Raw genomic sequence first — 22,392 nt, 5'->3', positions numbered from 1 at the left:
ACAGGAGGACAGTGTGGTTTTCCAGTCTATAATGATTTTTCTCTGAGCATTCACTAACTGGCCCTGTGAGAGGAGCACTGCTAGTGCTGCTGATGTGTGGGTTTGACAGCAAATAATGTTATTTTCCTTATTTCTTATTAACAACAACTAGATAACAGGACACAACTGACACCAAACATTCTCTGTTGTAATCTGTCACTCAAAAAAAATAATAGCCACATATCACACAAGGAGACATGAGCATGGCAGATCATTAATATCATCTACCATGCAGCAAATTGCTTGTCATGCTTCCTTTCTACTCATTTATGACTAAAGAGGACTGTTTGAAATGAGAAACAATAAATATTTTTCACACAGCCTCATTGGTTAATAAAGATGAATTCCCTAAGTTCCTTACAGCACTATCTAGTTGAATCAAAGGGAAAAAAAATAAGGAAACAAAAAAGTCATATACAAATTTATGATCAAGGATGCTTCATAGACTTTGACAATTAAATATTTGTTTTAAGAATATTTATGCATCTTAAATGTTTTATTTCCATCCAGAGTAGGATGATATCATAATAAAAATTAATCATAATCATCAGTATCCATGTCAGAAAGTAGCAGATGTTTAATTGAAGGTAGGCGTTAATATTTTTGTCACTGCAAAAACTTCATATCATTAGAAAGAGTAAACTGTACAAATCCATATCTTACATATTACCTTGGGATATTTCCACCGCCACCTCAAGAATTCAGGAATGGCATTAGGATAATTCACTTTTCTTTTTCTTCAGCTTTTTTTTTCTTGTTTCCATCAGTGAAACACCAGAACATACTATGGGTTGGGGTGGATTGGTTTCAGCCAGCTTCTCCAAGAATGATTAGCACTAGGAAGAAGGCTGGAATTTAGTTTAAACTCTTTCCATGTTTAAGATGCTCAGCTTGTCAAAGAATGCTCCCTAGATGCCAGTACCTTTTGCCTCATTTAATGCTGGAAACATTTTAAAGCACTTTCATGATGAAAGGATGCGTATTAACCAGCTCTATCCCTCTAAGATTACCAGATCATTTTGTGGGATATATTTGCTTGCAATATTCTGTGATATAAATAAATAGACCGTGAGTCCAATTCATGAGCAGCTTCAGAGAAGTAATTGAGACTTTGAGAATTGTCTCATTCTCAGCGTTGCTGAATTTTACTCCTCTCTTGCTTCTTCTTTTCCCTTGATTTAGTCCTTTTTTTGTGTAAATTCTTTTCTTCCCTTTCTACAACAATATTATTCCCACTTTTTTTTCCTAGGAGCTTTACTTTTGACATGAATCTCATGTGGTACCTGGCAGCTTGTAGTGGCCTGTTGTAATGTCAGAATGCTTTTGAAGGCATCTTGAGTAGAAAGTCTTAATACTCAGATCTGTGGAGGAATAATTTCTTTCCTCCTGTCCTTTCTGGGGCTTGCTACCCATCACTATTATAATAAAAGGTTAAAAAAAATGTGGTTATCCATCAACACTTGCCACCTCACAGACTAAGGAGAATATACTTCAATAGCAAACTCCCCTGGCTTCTAATCCTCATTGTCCAAAAGTTTAAACTGCTTCCAAGTTACACAAACCTAAAATTCAAGAACTGATTCATATCCCTATGAAACTGGTATTTTCTTTGAGTTCAAAGGGAGTACTGTGAATGTGACAGGTTGCCAAGCATCCTAAAATTGATATACCAGACACTCTGCTGTTGCAATTGATTCTGTTCCATTGATTCCACTAACAATATTCCAGTTTAATGATGAAAAAAACAGGCATAAGGCACGTTACTTATGTTACAGTCTGATGGATTGATTGGCTTCTATCAATGTTATTGGGATTGGTGAGGAAGAACATCAATAACCTAATTCACAAAACTGAGATATAATTTTATCTTGTAGTCCTGGCTCTACCTTGATGAACTTCAATAAATAACAATCCCCTCCTTTGATTTTTTTTTTTTATAAATGCCTCTCAGAATATTGTTGGAAAAAATGTGTGTATGATACTGGTGTTTGAGTTTCTAAGAGAGATGATAATGAACAAGTTTGGATGCATGATTAAGTTATAAAATTATGTTAAGAAAATTTTTCTATATTAAGCTTTTTTTTTCAGAAAAAAAAATCTCCCATTACCTTAATAAGTTACAGATCTAAAAGAAAACCCTTGTTTCAAGAACTGTTTTAATAGATTATATAGATTCTTTGACCGAGCCATTCACATAGACTTAAAGTGGCATATTAATATTATGATATTATGGCCCAGATTGAGCAGGGTTTGTTGGGGATTTTACAAAACTATCCCCAGCAATCTCTTCATTTAAAAGTCAGAATATTATTCTATTTTTGTTCATTTTCCACCAAATGAATTATTATTAGAAATATCAGGTGACTGCTATGCTATGTTTCTTCCAAAAATGTCCATCATGTGTAGGAACTAGGGAGGGGGGGCAGTGTAGAATGCCTCAAAATCTAACAATTATACCACAAAAAAAAAAATAAAATTAGGTATTCCATAACTTTATACCAACTTAATTAGTTTTTAATAGATGGACCTAAAATAAACTCCACCAGTGGCATAAGATAAAACTTTTACTGGAATGACAGTATAAGATACAGTATAGGCTACTCATATCCACTGAGAACAGGGACTTTCTGAGGCATGAACACAGTGGCACTTCAGGGCACCATTCTCCCTGACATCTCCTGAAAAGGCATGACCTTAGAGCCAATAATTAAGTGATACATCTCCTTGGCTTACTAAAATTCCTGTAAGAAGAATTTAGCCTGGCCCTGAGTGACCCTGGCACAGCCACACACCACAGTCCTGCACCATGCAGGGATTATAACTAATTTTTGGACTAAGTGATGTACAGCTGAATCAGTGCTGTGCTTGTCTTACTTGCTCCCACTGAGAAGTACCTCCACTGTACTTCTTCCAGTCCTTAAATAAGCTCACTGAGCTCTGACAAGGCTTCACTGATGTAGACATGCTCCCACGTCAAAAAGACATTTCTACAGTCGTACATGCTTATACACACCTATAGTTATATAAATATGTATAAAAAATAAATGCATTTTTATTTAGAGTTTCCTTTAAGTCACATTGAAGTACTATTCAAAAGAAAAAAATAGCTTGCATAAAATTCTACATGACCAGTAATAATCTCTTCATTTATCATCATTTGCCTCATGTCTAGAAGTGTGGTGCTGACACACTTCTGTCAAAAACATCCTCTCGAAATTAAGTCAAAACCCAACAGGAATTCTATTCAGCAGCAGCTCAGCTCACCACAGTACACTGGTCTGATTTGCTTGTAGTTATCTTTTTCTATTCACAGTGAGGATATGGACAATTCTGCATTTATTTCCATAAGAACAACTAAGTATTGTGTTTTGGAGAAGGGTAGTAGGACATACTGATAAGCATGAAGTTTGAAAAGAAGGGCTGGTGGGATTTTATTGATTCTTTTTCTTTTTTAATTAAAATTTCATGCAATTCAAGAGCACTGCAAAAGAGAGAGCTTACACTGAGAATTTCAATTTAAAGCCACAGCTTCCAAAAAGGTCACTTTTCTTCTTGAGTATCATGACCGGTCACTACCAAAATATCATTTGGCATGTTGATGTTTTCCATTCACCAGAGAACACTTTCATACAAAATAACTTTCCAAGAAAAACTCAATGTAGATGATCGTATCTTGAGGAGGTATCAGTTTTCTAAATTCATTAACAAGTCAAACTTCCTACCACTCCCCAAAACACACAGCACTGTACAGAATACAACACTGAGAAACAAAACACAAACATAGGGCCAAAACAATACAAACAGAATTTATTGATCATGTGCCCAAGCTAAGTCAAGATGACTTTGCTACCAATAAAATGTGACTATCTCCTCCATTTCTTTGCTCTTAATCAGGAAAATTATGTTTTAGACTCAATACTGTTTCTTTTGGAGTTTGTTCTTTAGGCGATAATTCCTCATGCTGGAGACTATTAAAGCAGCATGTCATAGAAGGAGACATGTGCGTAGCACCAGGTAGGAAAATCTCACTTTAAGAAGTACTGCATCAAAAGGACTGAATTTTAAAATGGAAGCAGAAGCAAAATAAACCTAAATCCCAACAATCTAGATGTACTAACATGATGATTCAGAGTTCTGATACTTTCCCTTCCTTATTAATTTAAGCTACTATTCACTGCTCTACTCTTTCCCCAGCAGACAATTTCATATTTCAAAGTTAAACCCTTAGATCATAATGCTGACAGCTGCTTTCTATCAATGACTGTGATCCAGTAAAGAAGTCAGGTTTCTGACCAGGGAATATTTCCTAAACACTTTTAAGAAAAAGGGATAATTAAATGTTATAAGTCTGGCAGTCAAGCCTCAGTTCTAGCTTTAAAAAAACTCCACAGTACATTCAGAAATCTTGAGACATGAAAATTAAAGGCAATGAAAGTGAGAATAGCTTACATTTGGCAGGTGCTGATTTTAGGATGAGACATGTTGCACAGCAGGATAATAGATTGTGACTCAATGAAAAAGATAATTATAAAATAGTAGAAAATAGATTGAGGATACCACTACATAGAGATCTTAAAAGGACAGGTAAAATATATGTTTGGTTTAATTTTTTTCTTCCACTTGCTACTTGTTCTACCTCCCTTTTATTCACCTCCCAAAGGCATAGTTATAGCTTAATTATCCTTTCATTTCTTGTTGCTGAAAAGCCAAATGCCTTGTCTCAGTTGATCATTTTGTATAGTTTAAACCACAGCAGTGGTTAAACCAGCCTAGAGAAAGAAAGATTGGATACCACAAAAGCCAAATGGATGACTCTTTAGATTTACCTCTCTTTTCTCTTTGACAAAAGAAAGAACGCTTAGACTGGATGTCTCACACAGATTTAAGGTGAGATCTATCCTATTCACAGCAGTTATTCATGAACATCCTCTTTTTCTCAATAAAGTTAACATAATCGATCCCTCAGGTGAAAAGTATAAAAATCAGGAATGCAAACCTTTCCAGATTTGGATTAGTGTCACTGTTAAATATTGCTTTCACTATGAAGTGTAATTCTCACATGAAGAGCAGCCATATTATACCCTGCTTTGGAAGAAGTATTGCCCTGGAATATGAAACTAGTATTTAATGAGTCATCATTATAAATCACTTTACAGAAGGTGGTGAAAAGCCATTCATGAAACTGATAAAATATATGTACATGCTTCTGAACATGCACAGCAGGCAAATGTCCTATTTGGTATTCACACAGACACCTAGAAGTAGCAGCTTACCTTTCCCTCCCCCATAAGCAGCAGACACAAAGCTTTCTCCAATTCAAAGCTGCCTTTAACCATTTGTTGGAAAGGGACAAAGACTCCATCTCATATAGAATCCTGAAACTGGAAGTTATTTACACAATCTGTTAGATGTACAACACTGAGAAAGTCTAGATTTCTCTTTGTATGATAGACAGAAAGGGAGAATAAGTTTCATTAAATAGAATGATTAATGAGTTAAGATTTCTAGAATCCAGAATCTGGATTTCTAGAACCCAAAAGAAACTTGATCACATTCCTGTTTGCTTCAAGCTATTACCCATTTATGAGGCATGTTGCTACAGAGATTTTGGGGGTTTATTTTTTGCTAATTTTGGGGGGGGAATTAAAACTGAATTTCAGTTTTCAGAACTGACTGATTGCTCTGGCCTCTGTATGTGTGAGTAGCTCTAAGTACAGTGTTACTTCTGTGACCACACCTTTTTAAAGGTTAATTTGCCACATGAAGCACTTCACAGCGTACTGGAGGTGTTCTCTACCTTTTTGTTTTTTCCCCAGAAAACTCAAAGTACGTTCTAAGTTAAGGAATTCATGTTACACATATTTTCTTCATCCTATCACTAGTAATTATCAGCATAAATAAGGAGCTAAGAAAAGATCTAGAGATCAAAAGGATGTTAAATAAGGGGATTACTTGAGATGGTATATATGGTTTTTAAATTAAAAAAAAATAGCCCCCCAAACTTTGTAAAACTGAACCCTTACTGGAACTCCAGATTTATACTTCAGATAAATCTTGCAAATATACTAGACTGATGGACTCTGGAGTTGTTTTGGAAAGCAGAAATTAAATCTGAGATTTCAGCAATAGTTTTGCAAATAGTCCAGGTTGCTTGTCTTTGTACAGACGAGAGAAAAGAAATAGAACAGGCTGTATAGACCAGGGCAGGTTCAGCCTGGCACTGACAGGATAAATATAAAAGATCTCATAGTGAAGACTGTGACTGCCAAGAACTCTTGATGGCTGTTGGAAACAGGGCAAGTGGCACTGACTCCTTCAGAATGAGATGGACACCAGCAATCATTTATCCTGTCCTAAGGTGTTTGGGAGGCATCTTTGGAGGGGGATATCCATTCTCTCTGATGGCCATCTTAAATTAAGTACCTATTTTTAGGAAGACTAGATCTAGCTGAAATTAAATCAACACCTATGAAAGCATCCCTAGGACAGTATAGGTTACTATTGATAGTGATGAGATCAAATGAGGAGGAAAAGGGCATGGTGCTTAATAAAAGATGGTTTTGTGTCTATTTCAGTTCACAGAAGTTCATTTCATTACACCTTTTTTAAAACTTGAGCTTTATGATAGTGCTGCTCCACAATGTCTATGGCATTTAAGCTCTCCTCTTGCATTGATCTGTCCAACAGTACCCTTCAAGCACACACAAAAAATGACTGAATCATTATCTTGCCATCAAAAGAAGTATTTCAATGACTTCCCTTCAGACATGAGCTACCCTTTGTGAAAGAAGTTGTCAAAAGGCCAAGGCCAAATGGCACAATTTGTAAATAAAGCTGTCAATCAGTCCACGGGGTCACAAGAGAATTGCCGCAAACAAATTGTTTGCTTTCCACTCAGTTGTGGCCGAAATTGTTATCTTAAAGGATACTAAAGACTTGGGACAGGGACATGTGCCACCTGTGACCCCAAGAGATCCAATTCTGTCCTGTCCCACTCTGTCATTTTTCCTTTCACAAACCCAGAGACAGTCCCCAGCCAAGCAGCTTTCCTGGCTATGGGAATTGCTGCTGCACATCTGTGTCTGTGACCCAGCAACTGAGAAGAGAATAGGAAGCCCTATCAAGAGCAGCACCTTCAGGGGCAACACATTTCCTAAAGTTTCTTCTCTTTTTTTCCCCTCTTTCCCTGTTCTAAATATGGAGGAAGGTTGGCTGAGTCCAGAAAGAATGCTGGATATTTAAATGCTATAAACAAGGAAACACTAATTGTTCCTTGCCCTCCAAATGATCCGTGAGAATAAATGCTGATTTTTTTTCTCTGCTTCAATCCATCTTTTGTAATTCTGCTTATATTTATTTTGTGATATATTTTTTTAATTTTTTTTAAGGCTCAACAAAACTAGAATGAATAAGTGAAGCTGGGAATTGTAGAACATGAAAAACATGTAATCAATGAGTACAGAGCAGATATGCACTGGTTCATTGTAGTAGGGGGGAAGAAATAATAGTTTCATTCTTCCCTAGCAGGTGTCTCCAGCCTTTTGCTGCCTGACTAAATCACCTTCCTGTTTTTTATGCTTGTATATATTTGTCAAATTGCTGTTCCATGATCAGTGATGTGTCCAGAACTCCTATGAGCATCCTGAAAAACTCAGGACTTTCAACATTAGAAAAAAGACAAAACCAATGTTTCATTTACCCATAGTGCTGGGTCATAGCTCCTGATCTGACCACAGTATCTCCACAATTACTAGTTTTTAATAGTAAGGTACATCTGCAGGGTTTGGAATATCCTACTGGAAGGAAATGTTAGAAACAGAAATCAGCCCAGACTTCAATCATTTCCCAAAATGCAAATTTCATTTCAAAGTGCAGCCTGCATGACCATCCTCAGCATGATCCAATGCATGGTGAAGCTGCTATCTGAGCACACTCCAGTTGAAATCTCATTCTTCTCCATGAGGAGTAAATCCAGCTCTTCTCAGATTCTAGGAACCATATAATTTGAAGAGTATGATTTTATTTACCCAACATCTACCTGTTTGGAAAAGTCAAAGGCTTACAGTAATTTCAATGAAAAATAGGTTTGAAACCTGATAACTTTTGAAAACCTGAAATATTTAATCTGTTTTGCTTTCTTGGTAAGAAGAACAATATTATTGGTTGTTTAAAACTAGTATTGAGTTCTTGATTCATGCTAATTTTGAATGGATTTGACAACCTTATGTAATTCAGACCCGCAAGTTTATAAAGACTAAAGTTGCATCTTGTTTATTTGATAATTTTCAAGTCTATTTTTGTCTGCTGCCTTATTCTGAAAGTTAAGTCTGTTACCTAAGGGAAAGGTGAATAATCCATTAGAAATCCCATTTAGTGTGGGTGCACTGTAAGTGTGGAAGGAAAAAGTAGAATTATCAAAAGTCACTATATATAATAAATGGAAATTATTCCTACAGGCAAATGGGTACACAGCTAAGAGCACAGTACACATAATCCAGTTATAAATATAAACATGACTTTCTGCTTTATGGTTAAAAAAGCAATGTTGATATTAATTCTGAAGACACCCTTTTTATACTCATAAAAAATATAGCAAGTCTTCAGTAGGATTTAATAAATAATAAACAGACAGCAGTCTAGTGGATGAAGGTGATTAATAACCAAAAGGAAGAGACTAAATACAATATTTGTGTATAATTAAAACACTGAGCTACTGCTGGCTGATTTGATTAATGGCACCTTCTTAATTATAAAGTGTCTCTACTTATAATTTAAGACTACAACGGAACATCTCTTGCTCATCCAGAAGCATGAGACAGTGGAAAGATGAAGTATTTTATTATCTTTCTTGCATAAAGATGAGTTCTAATATAAGGCAAGCACAGCAATGCCAAAGTGCAGGGGAGGTTAAGGAATCTACAGGATAGAACTCACAACCAGTAGATGGCAGTCATTTTATTTAATTCCATTCTGCAAAACTGGAGAAAAAATAATTGCAGATGAGAAAAAAAGTTATTTTATTTTTTAAGATAGTGAGCAAGCTTTACTGAAGAAAAATAAAGTTTCAGATAAAATATTTAAAGATCTGATCTCACACTGGATATTAAAAAGAGAGAAGAAGGGAGGTTCAAGACACTTCACAACTTCCAAAACAAAATTTTTAATTGCAAAACCAGACTAGGAAACAAACAAGAGGACAAGGCTAGAAATAAGCTAAAAAGTGGTACAGAACCTCATCTCAGTTTAAACTGTTTCTGGTAGACCCACAATGACATATTTTTTGTATTGATAAAAATCCCTCTAAAAATATTTTAAAGTTAATGATAACCAGTTTCCCTCCTCACTACTTTTTCAACTAGCAGAGCTATTGCAAACCAATACAGTTTGAACTGCAGAAGTTCAACTCATCTGTTCTCCATGTCAAACTGTGCAGACAGACCCAGTCACAGGAAGGGTTCCTGCCTTTGATGGTGACACAACTTCAGTAATTCCATGCCTCAAGCTCAGCCAGAACTGCAACTACAGCTCTCACCACTATGCCTGCAGAGGGACCATTGTAATTCTAATTTCTACTCCAGGACCCAACAACTAGACAAGGAAGCTTTTAAGTTCATCAGTAAGTAGCTACTTTCAGGTCACATCCCATTGACATGCCTTGAATTATTGACAATTCTACATCACTATTTATTCACAGCTTCTAGAGATTGCATATACTGGACCAGTGTGTCTCTTTTGCTTCACTATGTCTTTTTTTGCTTGCACTCATGAGCGCCTTAACATGTGGTTGGTAGCACTGGAACAGCCATGGTTATTTGCAGGATATGTGCTACTGTAACCAGTATTCTCAAAGAGGGCACAACCAAGGTTTCATGGCCCCAGGCTGGTGTCACCTTCCCTGGAAAGGTGATGCTGCTAGCATGGCAGCTCTGGGCATTGCACAGAAACAATGAGAAGAACAAATGCCAACAACCAAGCTGACACATTTTCATGTCATGAAGCATGGTGGGCTTCCAGTGGGCTTTTTCTACATTTAAGTATTAAATGGATAATAGTCTATTTACTAAACTTCTTGGTTAGGGGGGAAAATAAAAGACAAACAGAATGAAGTAATCTTGAAATAACATCTGCCTTCAGGTCTCCATAAGCTTACTCCAGTGTGCAGAGGAGACAAATTAGTCCAATGTTAAAACAAATTATTCTGGCAGCTAGCTGTACGAATGAAATAACTTGTCCTACAGCTAAGATATTGGCCAGCCTTAATCTCTGCTGCCTGAATGGACTGATCAATGCCTGCTTGGTGGAGTTCTTATAGCAAATACCATTTCAGGAAAGGAGACTGGGAAACAAGATTCTTCTTGAACTGCTGCCAAAGAGATCTGTATTTTTATGGTGCAATCAAATTTATTCTGTCTACCTCTGGTACAAAAGTGACCTCTCATAAAGCCGAGTTTATGTCACTGCTCTATAGGTGTTTAGGAGGATGCTATCATATTGCTTTTTTTTCCCCACTTCTAGCAGAGTATGGATTGGACGGAAAATTGAGGACAGCCCAAATACCTTTGCTGTACTTGACAGCACTTCCAATGAATATGTGTGCAGGGTTTAGAAGAAACAAGCCTACCTGAAATCTAGATTCAAAGTCACACAAAGTTTGAGTCTTGGAGATCTGAACTTTTACCTCCCTCTGTTACAATGCATAAAAGCAAAAATGAACATCCCTTTTTGTGCAGAATTACCTCCCAGTCCAGAATGAAAATGCACAGCACTGAGCAAACAAAGCTGAAGTGACTGTAAAGGAGGAAGGCTGGGCTGAATAGTGCAGGGATTAGGAGGAAGGCTGGGTTGAACAATGTAGGAATTAGGAACACAAAGCCTCCATCATTCACTATTTCCATCTTGACAAAACCTGGAGATGACAATGAGTCTTCTGGTCAGGTTTCTCAGAGATTTGTAGGTGACCTGGCTAAGCAGGTGAACTTCATTTCTTTATCCTCAGCCATGTGTGCTACTGCCTCTCCCTGTTCTACCTGAAATCCACTAAAATGGTAATGGCATCTAGAATGCCAGATAAACAACAACCTGAAAGCCTGTGTTTCGCCGAAATGCACAAAGGCCTTGAATGCAAAGAAGGAGGTCCTGAGTTTGCTGCTGATCCACACTGTGCATGCACCTGGCTGAGCACTCCAGGGCCTCCAAGTCTGGAAATCACTGTGGATTTCAGGTTAGTGGGGTGTGGTAGTCAGGACTCAGCCTTATTAGAGGTGACCTGTTGGACGGATTATACTAATATTGAAGTAGTTCAGTAAATTAATAATTTGTACTCTGATTTTTTGAGCCTTTACAAAAGATTAAATAAGCCACCTAACAAAGAATCAACTATCTCATCACAGAAACAGTCTAGGTTTTAAGCCATGTGTGAAAAACATTTGCACTGCTATTTCTTTCCATCCTTTCCTGTATTTCACAGAGGACTGTACCTCTGTTTGGATAAAAGTGAGTAAGAATTTTGCTGCCTCTCTTAGGGAACTTAATTGGGTGCTGCTGTCCTATACAATATGAAATACTGCTGAGATGCACAAACTATACCTAAAATTTTATTTCCCAGATGATTTTCCCAACAGCACTCTGTGCTACGACTACTGCATTGCTCAAAGCAAGCCAGCTTGGCTATCTTGAGGCAAGTTTCCTAAATATAGAGCAGAAACCACCACAACTACTCCACCTTCATATTGCAGGACTATGGGCTGGTGAGTGTCAAAAGCCAGTCAGGGCTTTGCTGTGAGAGCATTAGAAAAGAGCTCTCATAGCAATGACTGGAATTATTTCTTCTTAGTGTCACATGGGAAACAATTATTGATTACTGAAGGTTTTATAAACAAGCCCACATATTGTCACTGTGGGTGGCATATTAATTATTAAGTAAACAAGAGAAAATAAATGTGTGCACAGTATTGTTATTACAAGCAGTAGGAGTCATTTATCATGGTGCCATATGAAATCAAACTGAACAGAAGTGATAATTGAATCCCCTGGTGAATACCATTCCTCTGGCAGAGGATCCCTGGGAAGCAAGACCATTAATTGATTGCCTTGCATGATTAAAAATGCAGAAATAAACCTCAGCATTATTTCACATATTTCAGTGAAATGTATCAATTAATTTATGTCAATAGTGTTATTTGGCCCAGATTAATAAAATAGATATATTGGGGTTTTAATATTAATATTAAATATGGGGGGTTTTGTAGTAAATTCTTTGTTCTAGACAACACCAGGCAAGACCTGAAAGAAACTCAACTTCTTTGCCACAAGACCACCCTCCTTTTTAGATCAGCATTACCCACTGCTGAGTAATGGAAACAGAGAATGTCAAGGAGGCTGGGAATCCAGCACCCAAAAACTCAGACTAGAGCTGCTCAGACAGGATTGCCAGTGGCTGAAGACAAAAACAGAGGGAACAATTGCTGTTCAATAATTTAATCTCAAACTGTTTTGCCATTCCAGAAATAACATTTCATCACTGCATTTAAAATAAGTTAAAAATATGACTCAATCATTGAAAACCACATGAATACTTTTCAAACAAAATCTCACTCTAATGTCTTTAAATACAAGTTATCTTAACAGCTCAATGGCCCTCCATCAGCCTAGATGATCACTGAAATAGAAATCCTAATGAGTCAGCTAACACGCAATGACAAGTTGTCTCCTTCACAACATTTAAAAAGGGTCTATTGATTCTTCAGGCTCTGTCAGAGGATGGGATGTGTTCTATAGGAAAGAAAAGGCCCTGCATCCCAATTTTAGCTTAGTTTCCCAGTGCTATTGTAACCACATTTTCAGGGTGCATAACTGTAGCTGATAATATTTTATAAGCATGAAAAAAGTGGGGGTCTTTTCTTCAAGTTTTCAGGAAAGACCACTAAGAAAAAATTGATTCCAGAAATCTTACAAAGCTCATCAGGTCAGGAAACAGAAATAACATAATGTGACTTTTCAGAGCAATTTCCTATAATCAATAAAGAAATTTTTTTTCACTGTCTTGAATACTTCTTTCTTGTTGAACCAAGGCCTGACCACATTATTTGTGCTCCCTAAGGAACTACATCTTTCCTGTCTCTCAGTCCCCGGTGAGAGGTTTTCACAAGATTGGTCTTTTCCTTCAGATTCCTGTCTAATTATTTGGCTGTAACTGTGTTTTGTCCACTGTCCTATCTTCTTTATCTGCTTGTGAGAAATTTTGGTCTTTACCAACCCCAGAAGAACCCCACTTTTAAAACAGATAAAGCCCAATCAGGCAGAAAGACAATGTCAGTGAGCATGTGTTCCCTCCACTGCTATTCCCAACTCCTTCTGTTGGATAACTTCTCTTTCTGCCCCAGAACAAGGAATTATCCATTCCAAGTGCTAGCACAGTTTATCTCCCTGAGAATTTTCTTCTGAAAGTCAGCAGAGTTAACTGCTCCCTCGCGTCTCCTCTATGTATTGTTATTGCTTGAGGATTTCTTCTCACTCTTCCATGGAAGAAGTTGTCCTTGCCATCTTTCTTCCTCTTTGGGTTCCTAAGCTTCAGTTCTGCTCTAAGATGCTCCATTCATTAATCATTCTTCCTGACACTGTTTACCCTGAATTGCTTTTACACCAGAAACCAGACGTGTTAATTATTTACTAGTCCCAGTTACCTTTCTTTCGGAGGAAGAAATATATATATATTTCAGGATTACATCACACTCATGAAATGCTTAAAAATTAAAGGAATTCCACAGACAGAAAAATAAGATAATTCTCCAGATCAAAGTTACTTTAAACAAAAATGCTCATTGTATGTGTCTGATTAATTTCTATAATTTGGATTCTGTAAAAGTATTTATGTACATAAGCATTTAAGTGGCTTACTGGACTGCAGGCATATCATAGCAGATGAACTCTTGTGGAAATTAGTCCTACAGCTCCCGTTACCACCTTTAAAAACCCTCAGACTCAGGTTTCCAAAAGAGTTCTTGTTAATTTTATTTTCAGCAGAGCTCTACTTGCAGATAAAACACTGAAAATAAAGTACAAGCAAGTAGGCTAAGTTATATATATTCGTGTGAAAGACAAAAAATTCTAGGCTATCACTTCTTTTTGTCTCAGAATGAAAATCACTTACACATGGATTATTGCTTAAAAGGATCTCAAGTTTTGAGGAAGAAGAGAAGGAGATGCATTGAACAATGGGAATGATTTCCATAAACCCAGTGTTACATTTCAAAAGATTGTCCTGAGCATACAGACTGCATTCCCCACCCCAAACATATTTGTTGGGTGCAAGGAGTCCATTCTAAAAACGTGCCTTTTACTTAACCCTATAAAAAAATCTGGACCCAAATCTTTGAAAACAAACTCACTGCAAGATTGATTAAGTCATTTTGAGACCCAAAGCGGCCATCATTGCCCACATTACAAAAGGTCAGCCTAGTTTTACTAACTCCTATGCCAAATTTACCCTGTAGCAAACTTAGCACCTTTATTAAGTTGATCTAAAGAAAGTGAATTGCTGGCAATTAGCCAAAATGAAGTGAGAGCTACTCAGTTCCTCCATCATTTTAATACTTGCATTTTATTGCTGGTGTAAATAGGTTTATAACCTTCCACTGTGAAGCGCAGACATCTGTTCAGCTTAGCACTAAACATCTGGTTATTCCAACAAAGCATATAATTATATTTAATGGATGAGAAGTGTTTGATGGATTGCATCCAAGTATCTGAATAAGACAGTTATGCATAAAGACTATTTGCATGGATTAGCTTGACAGGCTAACAAGACACAGTAGAATACTATTTTCTCTGATAGTTACATTGATTTCGACTAATGTTTTGCATTGCAGAGGCTGCCAACATTTATATTCAATCACAATTCTTTTACTTTTCTTTAGATTGCCACAAAATGTAGAGATTTTTATTTGCTTGGTCCAACCCCCTAACACTGCAAGGCTCCTCTGTGTTGTACTTTGACTGTGGGTTGTGTTTTTCAAACTTAGCATTAAATATTGGATGAAAGAATCCCTGTACTTCTTTGCCCTCACATTCTGTTGTTATCCTCTAGAAGAGTTTTCTGTCAGGAAACATTGCTTGCACAGAAAAAAAATTGGATGTTTTTCAGCTACTTGATATGAGCAAGTAGCTCACCAAAAGTGATACAACAGATTGTCTTAAAATGAGAACTATTGTTCTAGAAACATTAGTAGTGGAATTCCTCCAGGATTACTTATTTTCATTGCGAATCACAGCACAAAAATGGGAGTGCTCAAGTTAAATTGAAAAGCATCATTAATAGAAGATTATCAGAGCACTAAACAGGAAGAGCTGGATGACCTTGAAAATTCTAGGAGAACTGGGATAAAAAGTAATTAGAACACCAGGTCACTTTCTAGGAGGCTGCTAACAGGCTATAGGCCATGAGGTCAGGAATGGAGAATCACAGAGAACAAGAAAGACACTGGGCATCCTGGACAACATTTCAAACTACATCAAAAATTCAGACAATTCTTCTATTGTGAACTGAGAAATCTGAACTGCACAATATGAGGTGTTTGTCTGGAAGGCTGGGGACTGTTCTGGCCACCTGCATTCAAGGAATACAGGAACCAACAGAAGACACATGAGAACACCAATGGGTAGACTGGCAGCATGGAAGGCTTATCTTGTCACACACAGATAGGAGATTTTGTCCTTTTTGCACTAATATAAGACAGTTTGGGAGATTACAGAACTGATCCCTATAAACACATCACAGGGAGAAAACAAATCTCCAAAGAGAAAGAAGAGCCAAAGGAGCTCTTCAAACTGAGTGATAATTTGGGACCATTAATACATTGATAGAAGCTTGCCTTGAATACATTAAACTTTTAAATCAGCAGACTTTTTCCTACCCACTTACTAGGTTATCAAGATTGTACAACTGGCTTTCAGGAAAATCAGTGGGTAAACAATTTTAAAATAGATACTAATATTTTTAAGGGAATTACAATGGCATTGCTCTCAATAATAACACAGGCTGGGTTCAGTGGCAGTAGACGTCTTTGTAAGCCACAGGTCTTGTGTCCCAGTGAAAGCAATAACGAATGGAAGTGCATTACTCCTGAATCACCACAGCACTATTACCTCCAACCACTGCTTGGTTATTGACATTGAAGAGATAAATTGAGTAATTCAATGAGAGTGTTTGGCAAATATCTTTTGAAAACTGCATGTCACTGTTTAATAATACAGTGCTTTATATGTTAGATATTTTTGTGCCAGAGGTAAAGAAAAACATTGTGGACACTTTTCTAAAGGGAGGGATTATAAATGTGATTTACCTTGTGAGAGCAATTGAATGACTGACTTATCCCATGACACTGTGGACTGTATGTCTGGAAATAACTTCAGCAAATGGTGTCAGTGTCAACCAGGTACAGGGACTTGCTGAGATTAATTCTTTCCCATTTCTTTCTCTGAGATAGGGTAGATACTTGCTGCCTTTTATTCAACACACATGCTCAGGCTACATTAGTTCATCTTTTACAGATGAAGGAAGAAACAAAACAAGCTCTAAGACCACAAACATTCAAGAAATAAATCTTGCATAATATGTTTTCCTTCAGGAATGTTAGTTCATCCAGATAGATAAAAACATTAGGTGGTGATGTATCCATGTTGACTGGAATACCTTCCAAAAAAGCAAGCATCAAACTGAACAAAATTAAAAAAAAACCAAGTGAAACTTCTCCCAAAACCCACCATACTTAAAATGTTGTGTCAAGTTTAAAATACACTTGCAGAAACTTAGTTGATCCTGAACTAACATTTTCCTCCCTTAGAAACTTCACTATCATTCAGTATAATTTTCCTCCCTAAGAAACTTCAATACCTTCAATAAGGTTCAAACCAAACCTTATTTGGAGCAAAATATAATTTCTGAATCACAAAATGTAATTACATTAAAATTCCAGTTCCCCTATAGCACCAATTAAAACATAAAACTGAGTGCACACAAGTTCAGATCTTCATGGAAAACTCCTGATCTACAAAGACACAAAGTCCCGAATTTCCCACTCCAATTTAGAAAACTGCTTTTTCTCATCAAGATTTGCATGTGATAAATGAACAAGTGATCACTTTAATTTGATGACTCACAATTACTTTCCATAATAGTTGATGTAATACAGACAGCTTTTTAAGTTTTCCTTTTCTGTCAGAGTTTATTAAGAACCCTGTGTCTTTGCTTGAAAATTACAGGCCCATCTAATTTTTATGAAGTAATGAATTTCATAAGTCTTTCCTGTTTTCTCAGGCAAATTACTTTTATTCTTAAGATAATGTTAACAATATGTGCTCCTGACTAAAGGTCTTTGGCAATCAGTCTTTTGAGGAAGAAATACATCTTGAAGAGGTATGATGTGTAATAAAAACTGGTATTTAACAGTTAAAAGTTTAATGTTGGCCAAAATTTCTTGTCAAAGTACTCCTGTACAAAACCAGAAAGTTGAGCCTTGATGTTGATATGTTTCTATAGAGAAACCTCTGATGATTAAAACTTTGGCCAACTGGCTTGTCAATGGTTTGTGTCAAAGCTCGAGCCATAGCCCCATGTTTCCAACAAAGGGGTCATTAAGTAGTCTTTACAACTGGGGGGAAAAAAACAGGTTACAAAAGGAATGCAGAAACAGCACAGACACAGAGTGGCATAGGATAACTGCTTCTATAAGATATTTTACCTGAGGTAACTCAGGTCTATGACACTTTACAAATTAAAGGTTCAATCCTGGCTTTGTCCACATGCTCAAGATCTTCATGAACTGGAGGGAAGGCAGAGTGAGGCAATCTGAACAGTTTGGATTTCTACCCTGACTCCGTCACAGTTTCCTTCTGTCACCCAGCAAATAACATGGTTTCTTTACGCTACTGCTCCTATCCATGTGAAAATGAACAATGAAAATTCATATTTTCCATTGCTGTAACAATCCAGGGCATATCTATCATGAACATAGGGCTATTTTTCACCATCTTTTTAATAAGACACACAATACAAAACCATTTCCATGGGTTTGGTGTTTCTTGGTACTGAAATGATGCAGATTATATGTTCACATTTTCCTGAAGTTCCTTCATTTGGTTCTGAAACAGGCACTTCTTAAAAGACAAGTGTTTTCAAAAAGTGCTTTAAGTACCAACCCACTGCAGGATTGTTGGAACTAGACGATCTTTAAGGCTCCTTCCAAGCCAAACCATTCTACAATTCTATGAAAAAATTTAGGCATTTACCACAGGAAATGAATTTTAAAGAGCTGTTATTGCCAGTTTACTCTTCTTTAGAATAGGAATGCAAAATTATTGCCTTTTTTCTCTTGATCTGATGGTGCCATGGAATATATTTAATGCACTACATTTAAATGTCTCTGTGCTTGACTGCATTATGTGCATTTATTAAAAAGAAAGAATTTGCATCAATTCAATCTTCCAGTTAAGTCTGCAATCTTCCCAGTGCTCATTATTTGTACTTGGTTATGTCTCCAATGGCACAGGACTGCCAGTGCTCAGTGCTGTCTCAACTCAATCCAAGTTATTTCCTAACAAAGACACCAGCTTCAAATGGCCCGTTCTCAATGCATTTTTGTTTGTGAGAGTCATTTTTGCCATATACTGATAAAGGTAAATGACCTACCTGCACCCTGAACATAATCATACATACTTTTATTTGTATTCCGTCTACCCAACTAGCTACACAGATTTTCTATCAGCTTTTAACCACCCACCACACATTGCACTCTCTAATAACTTTGTATGCCAAGACAGCACTTAAGATAATGGTAGCAAATCATACAAGAATGCAAGATGAACAGACAGTTCTGCCACAGCTCTGTTGGAAATGAAAGTGAAATAATTTGCATGGATGACATTATAGAGGCTGTTTAATACAATAGTCACACTAAGAGAAACCTTTGTCAGAGGGACTCAGTCTTAAGGGACTTTGTCAGAGGGACTTTGTCTAATGCAAATCTGGTGAAGCAAAAACATTCAACTGTTAAGTGACTTACTGAAGTGATCATATAAGAAGGTAGAAATGTGCTTGTCCAGAGACATTAGACTGAAATCAGGTGAAAAACTGAATTCTGTCCAAATTGGGGAATGCTTTTTGGTAAGTGATTTTAGTTCAGGTAACACAGCAGCTATATTTCTATCATTGACTTCCCAGTTCCACTTTGCTGTTTTCACACAAGTTTACTAAAAACTCACATTTGCTAGGTGCTGAACCACAGATGAAAGCAGAAGGTTTAATGTACTAGATGCAACAGAAAACGGGCACCCTATTGAGTGGACACAGTAGTACATCCTCCAAAAAAAACCCCAAACCTACAAGAGATTCTCCATCCCTAGGATCAGCACCCACCACAGGAAAAGATAAGAAGTGCCTTACTGAATTATCATAAGCATGTCTCTAACCAGAATCAACCAATGAACTCATGTGGACTCAGGACAAGGAAAAAAGGGCAAGAAAATGCAACACTTCCTTCCTCATACTTTCCCCATCCCAAATTATTTTGTTTTGAAATTTTTCTGACTCCACACCATCTGTCTTCTTCCCCAAAGATTACCTCTTCCAAACTCTCAATCAGTCCTACTCTCATGCAAGTTTTTTTGCATTTACAGCACTGCTTAACAAGGTTGTTGGAGGAAATGAAAAGTCACTAAGCATGAGATTAGAAAGAAGAATTTTAAAAAACCAAAATAGTGTTTGTTATGATGTCACAGCATATGTCACAAATGAGACAGCCACAACACACAGTATCAACATACAACATCAGAAGGCTCCAACCCATACAGAGTAACACCATACCTCACCAGAAGGCTGCAAGCATCTGCCCTCGTTCTTTAGCCCAAACTTTATCCCCTCATGTTGAAGCACTGCACCTGTGTGCCCTCTGTTCCCTTTAGTGGTTGGTCAGTGCCCCTGGGCACTCCCTGGCTCATTGCCTTTAATGCTGCTCACAGCTGTGCCCATTGGGGATGAGGCTCTGCCACAGCCCCATCCCAATCTCCACAAACTCTGTACCTACTTTATGATATCTGTGCAAGACTTTGAAAAGCTATCTCAGAATAGGACAATTTCCAGGACCCTTTCATCAGAGACACCTTTTTTATTTCAACAGTGCTGCAGCCCTTCAGAAGCCAACCAGTCTAATCATTAAATTCAAAACTTAAGGTCACATAGATACTGATACAAGTCCAGGACACTGACATGTATTTTAGTAATAATAATGAGAATAGGCTGGGAACTACAATGTGCTTTTTTTTGGTAAATTTGAGATCTTCCTGAGAGCAACTGACCCTTGCAGCACCTCATCAATGACTAGGGCAAATCTGCTATTACTCACCTTTCTAAAATGTTGTTCATCTAAACAATGACTTAATCCCAGGCAATTCAATGATCTGTGTTATCGCAGAGGTCATACTACATAATAATCTCTCCTACAGGCCTGTGACTTTTTCATAGGCAGACTTTCCATACTCACTGAGAATACAAGGACACTTTTTTAAAAAACAGAACAGGATATTGTGCTGTGGAACTGACCTGGCTTAGCAGATGTTAAAGATCCATTGTTATAAAAGCTACAATAATTGAAACCAGCTTCTTTTAAAGAAATGTTTCTCTGCTACTGGATAAAATAAATGGATGTAAGAGTAGAGAAAAGTGCATCTCTCTTTGTCTATAAAGGTCTATACCTGTGAAAGAGCTGCCTTTCAGAATAATTGAGATATGAACATTTGTTTCCTGAAATAGAATTGTATTCATTTCTGTAACTTCAGTAAAAGCTAGCAAAAGCTTGTCCATTATATTCTGTAGCCATATATAAGGTCATGAAACTTCCAAGAACTTTGCAGAAAGATTCATGTAGCACACAAGGCAGAGTATGACAAGGCAATCCAAAGTGTCCCATGAGTTGCAGAGTGGGTGTGGGTAGTAGTGATAACAAGTCTCACTTTCCCTCAGACACAGGGGGAGCTCCCAGCAGACTTCAGTTAAACGAGAGACCTGAACCCTGACTCTTGAGGTGAGCACCCCAAACATGGGAAAGGGAAATACGTACTGGAAAGAGTATTCATACTTGGCAAACTGATTTATCCTTCCCATGCAACAAAAATCAGTGCCCAGGCACACATCATGCCTTGGGTGACATCCCACCTTCTGTAACCTCCTCTGCACACAATGAACCCTGTCCATATGCAAAGCAGTTTCAGTTTAAATTTCAGGTGTCCTGTACTAACGCATTGATGTCCTTATGGCATATTCTAGGGAGTTCTGTCTGGAAAGTACCCCACTTGACATTGTCAATATTCACACATTGCAAAAACAAATGAGCTACATGGTGGTAGGCACAGTGCAAAAAGAAAACACAGAGGTTTTGCTTCTGTGTTCATACTCTTACCTCAATGCTGGCTCAGCCTAAGATATGCTTAAGCCTATGTCTGAATAGAGATTTGCAGCTATACAGAGTAGGTGTGAGATAAGCTGGGGGAGAATGGAAGGAGTCAAAGCATGTCTACCACATGAAGCAATAAAAAAGCACCAGAAAATGTAACTAAGGATTCACGAGCAAAGCCATATGTCCTGTGAAACAGCTCTTCTTACACATAATTCAGACAAAGTTTGATGCAATCTCTTTGCACTCTCTGGAGGGAGAAAAAAATCCTTATTATCAGGGCCTGAACCACATTTTCTGTGAGACAGCTGTCTCATTCCAATAGTTCACACAGCTGCCCCAGTGGTATCTGTGGGAATAATCCTGCAGAAGTGACCTCTGTTCCACACCAATAACTGCACAGCTCCTTTCAATCCCTCCACTGGCTTTGAGTCTTGTTTTATTGAGGCAGTACCTCCCAAAATTACTAGAGCAGCACAAGAAGAGTACACAGAAGCAGTGAAACCCTGAAATCAAAGGCAGAGGAAAGCAAGGAAGGAAACTGGGTGAGTGTAAGGGGCATGGGTCGCCATCTTATTGTAGGGGTTCCATACTGTTGTCTCCTTATCACAAAAGTTTCATACCTTATTGATGGGTTCTCAAGGGCAACTCTTCAGACCACTGAGGCCTCTTCACAAAGCAGCCAACTGACTCCAGTTCCCTCCTTAATCAGCCACCCCACTCTTTTATAGCATCTCCGTCTCACTGCTTACAGCTGTGGCCTGTTAGTCAGGCCTGCTCCTAATCTTTGATAATTGGCCCAGCTGCAGCTCCTTAGAGGTAAGATTACTTTCTACACTATCTTTATTTTCTTACACTCTATCCCCCTACAGGCATGTGGAATGGATAACAGAACTCATTGTAAAGAAAA

At 37.6% G+C, this 22,392-nt stretch overlaps 1 long non-coding RNA gene across 1 annotated transcript; it reads right to left on the bottom strand.

Moving 5' to 3' along the window:
- Positions 1-641: 641 nt before the first annotated feature.
- On the bottom strand, positions 642-22,152 carry LOC135450346 (uncharacterized). The gene is made up of 3 exons (XR_010441039.1): positions 22,106-22,152; positions 5,313-5,420; positions 642-875 (listed from the first exon to the last, which is right to left on the bottom strand). It is a non-coding gene; the product is annotated as an uncharacterized LOC135450346 (long non-coding RNA).
- Between the last annotated feature and the right edge of the window lie 240 nt (positions 22,153-22,392).

This window comes from Zonotrichia leucophrys, chromosome 7 (assembly GCF_028769735.1).
Source record: "Zonotrichia leucophrys gambelii isolate GWCS_2022_RI chromosome 7, RI_Zleu_2.0, whole genome shotgun sequence".
Classification (NCBI taxonomy): Eukaryota; Metazoa; Chordata; class Aves; order Passeriformes; family Passerellidae; genus Zonotrichia; species Zonotrichia leucophrys.
This window is presented reverse-complemented; position numbering and strand designations above follow the sequence as displayed.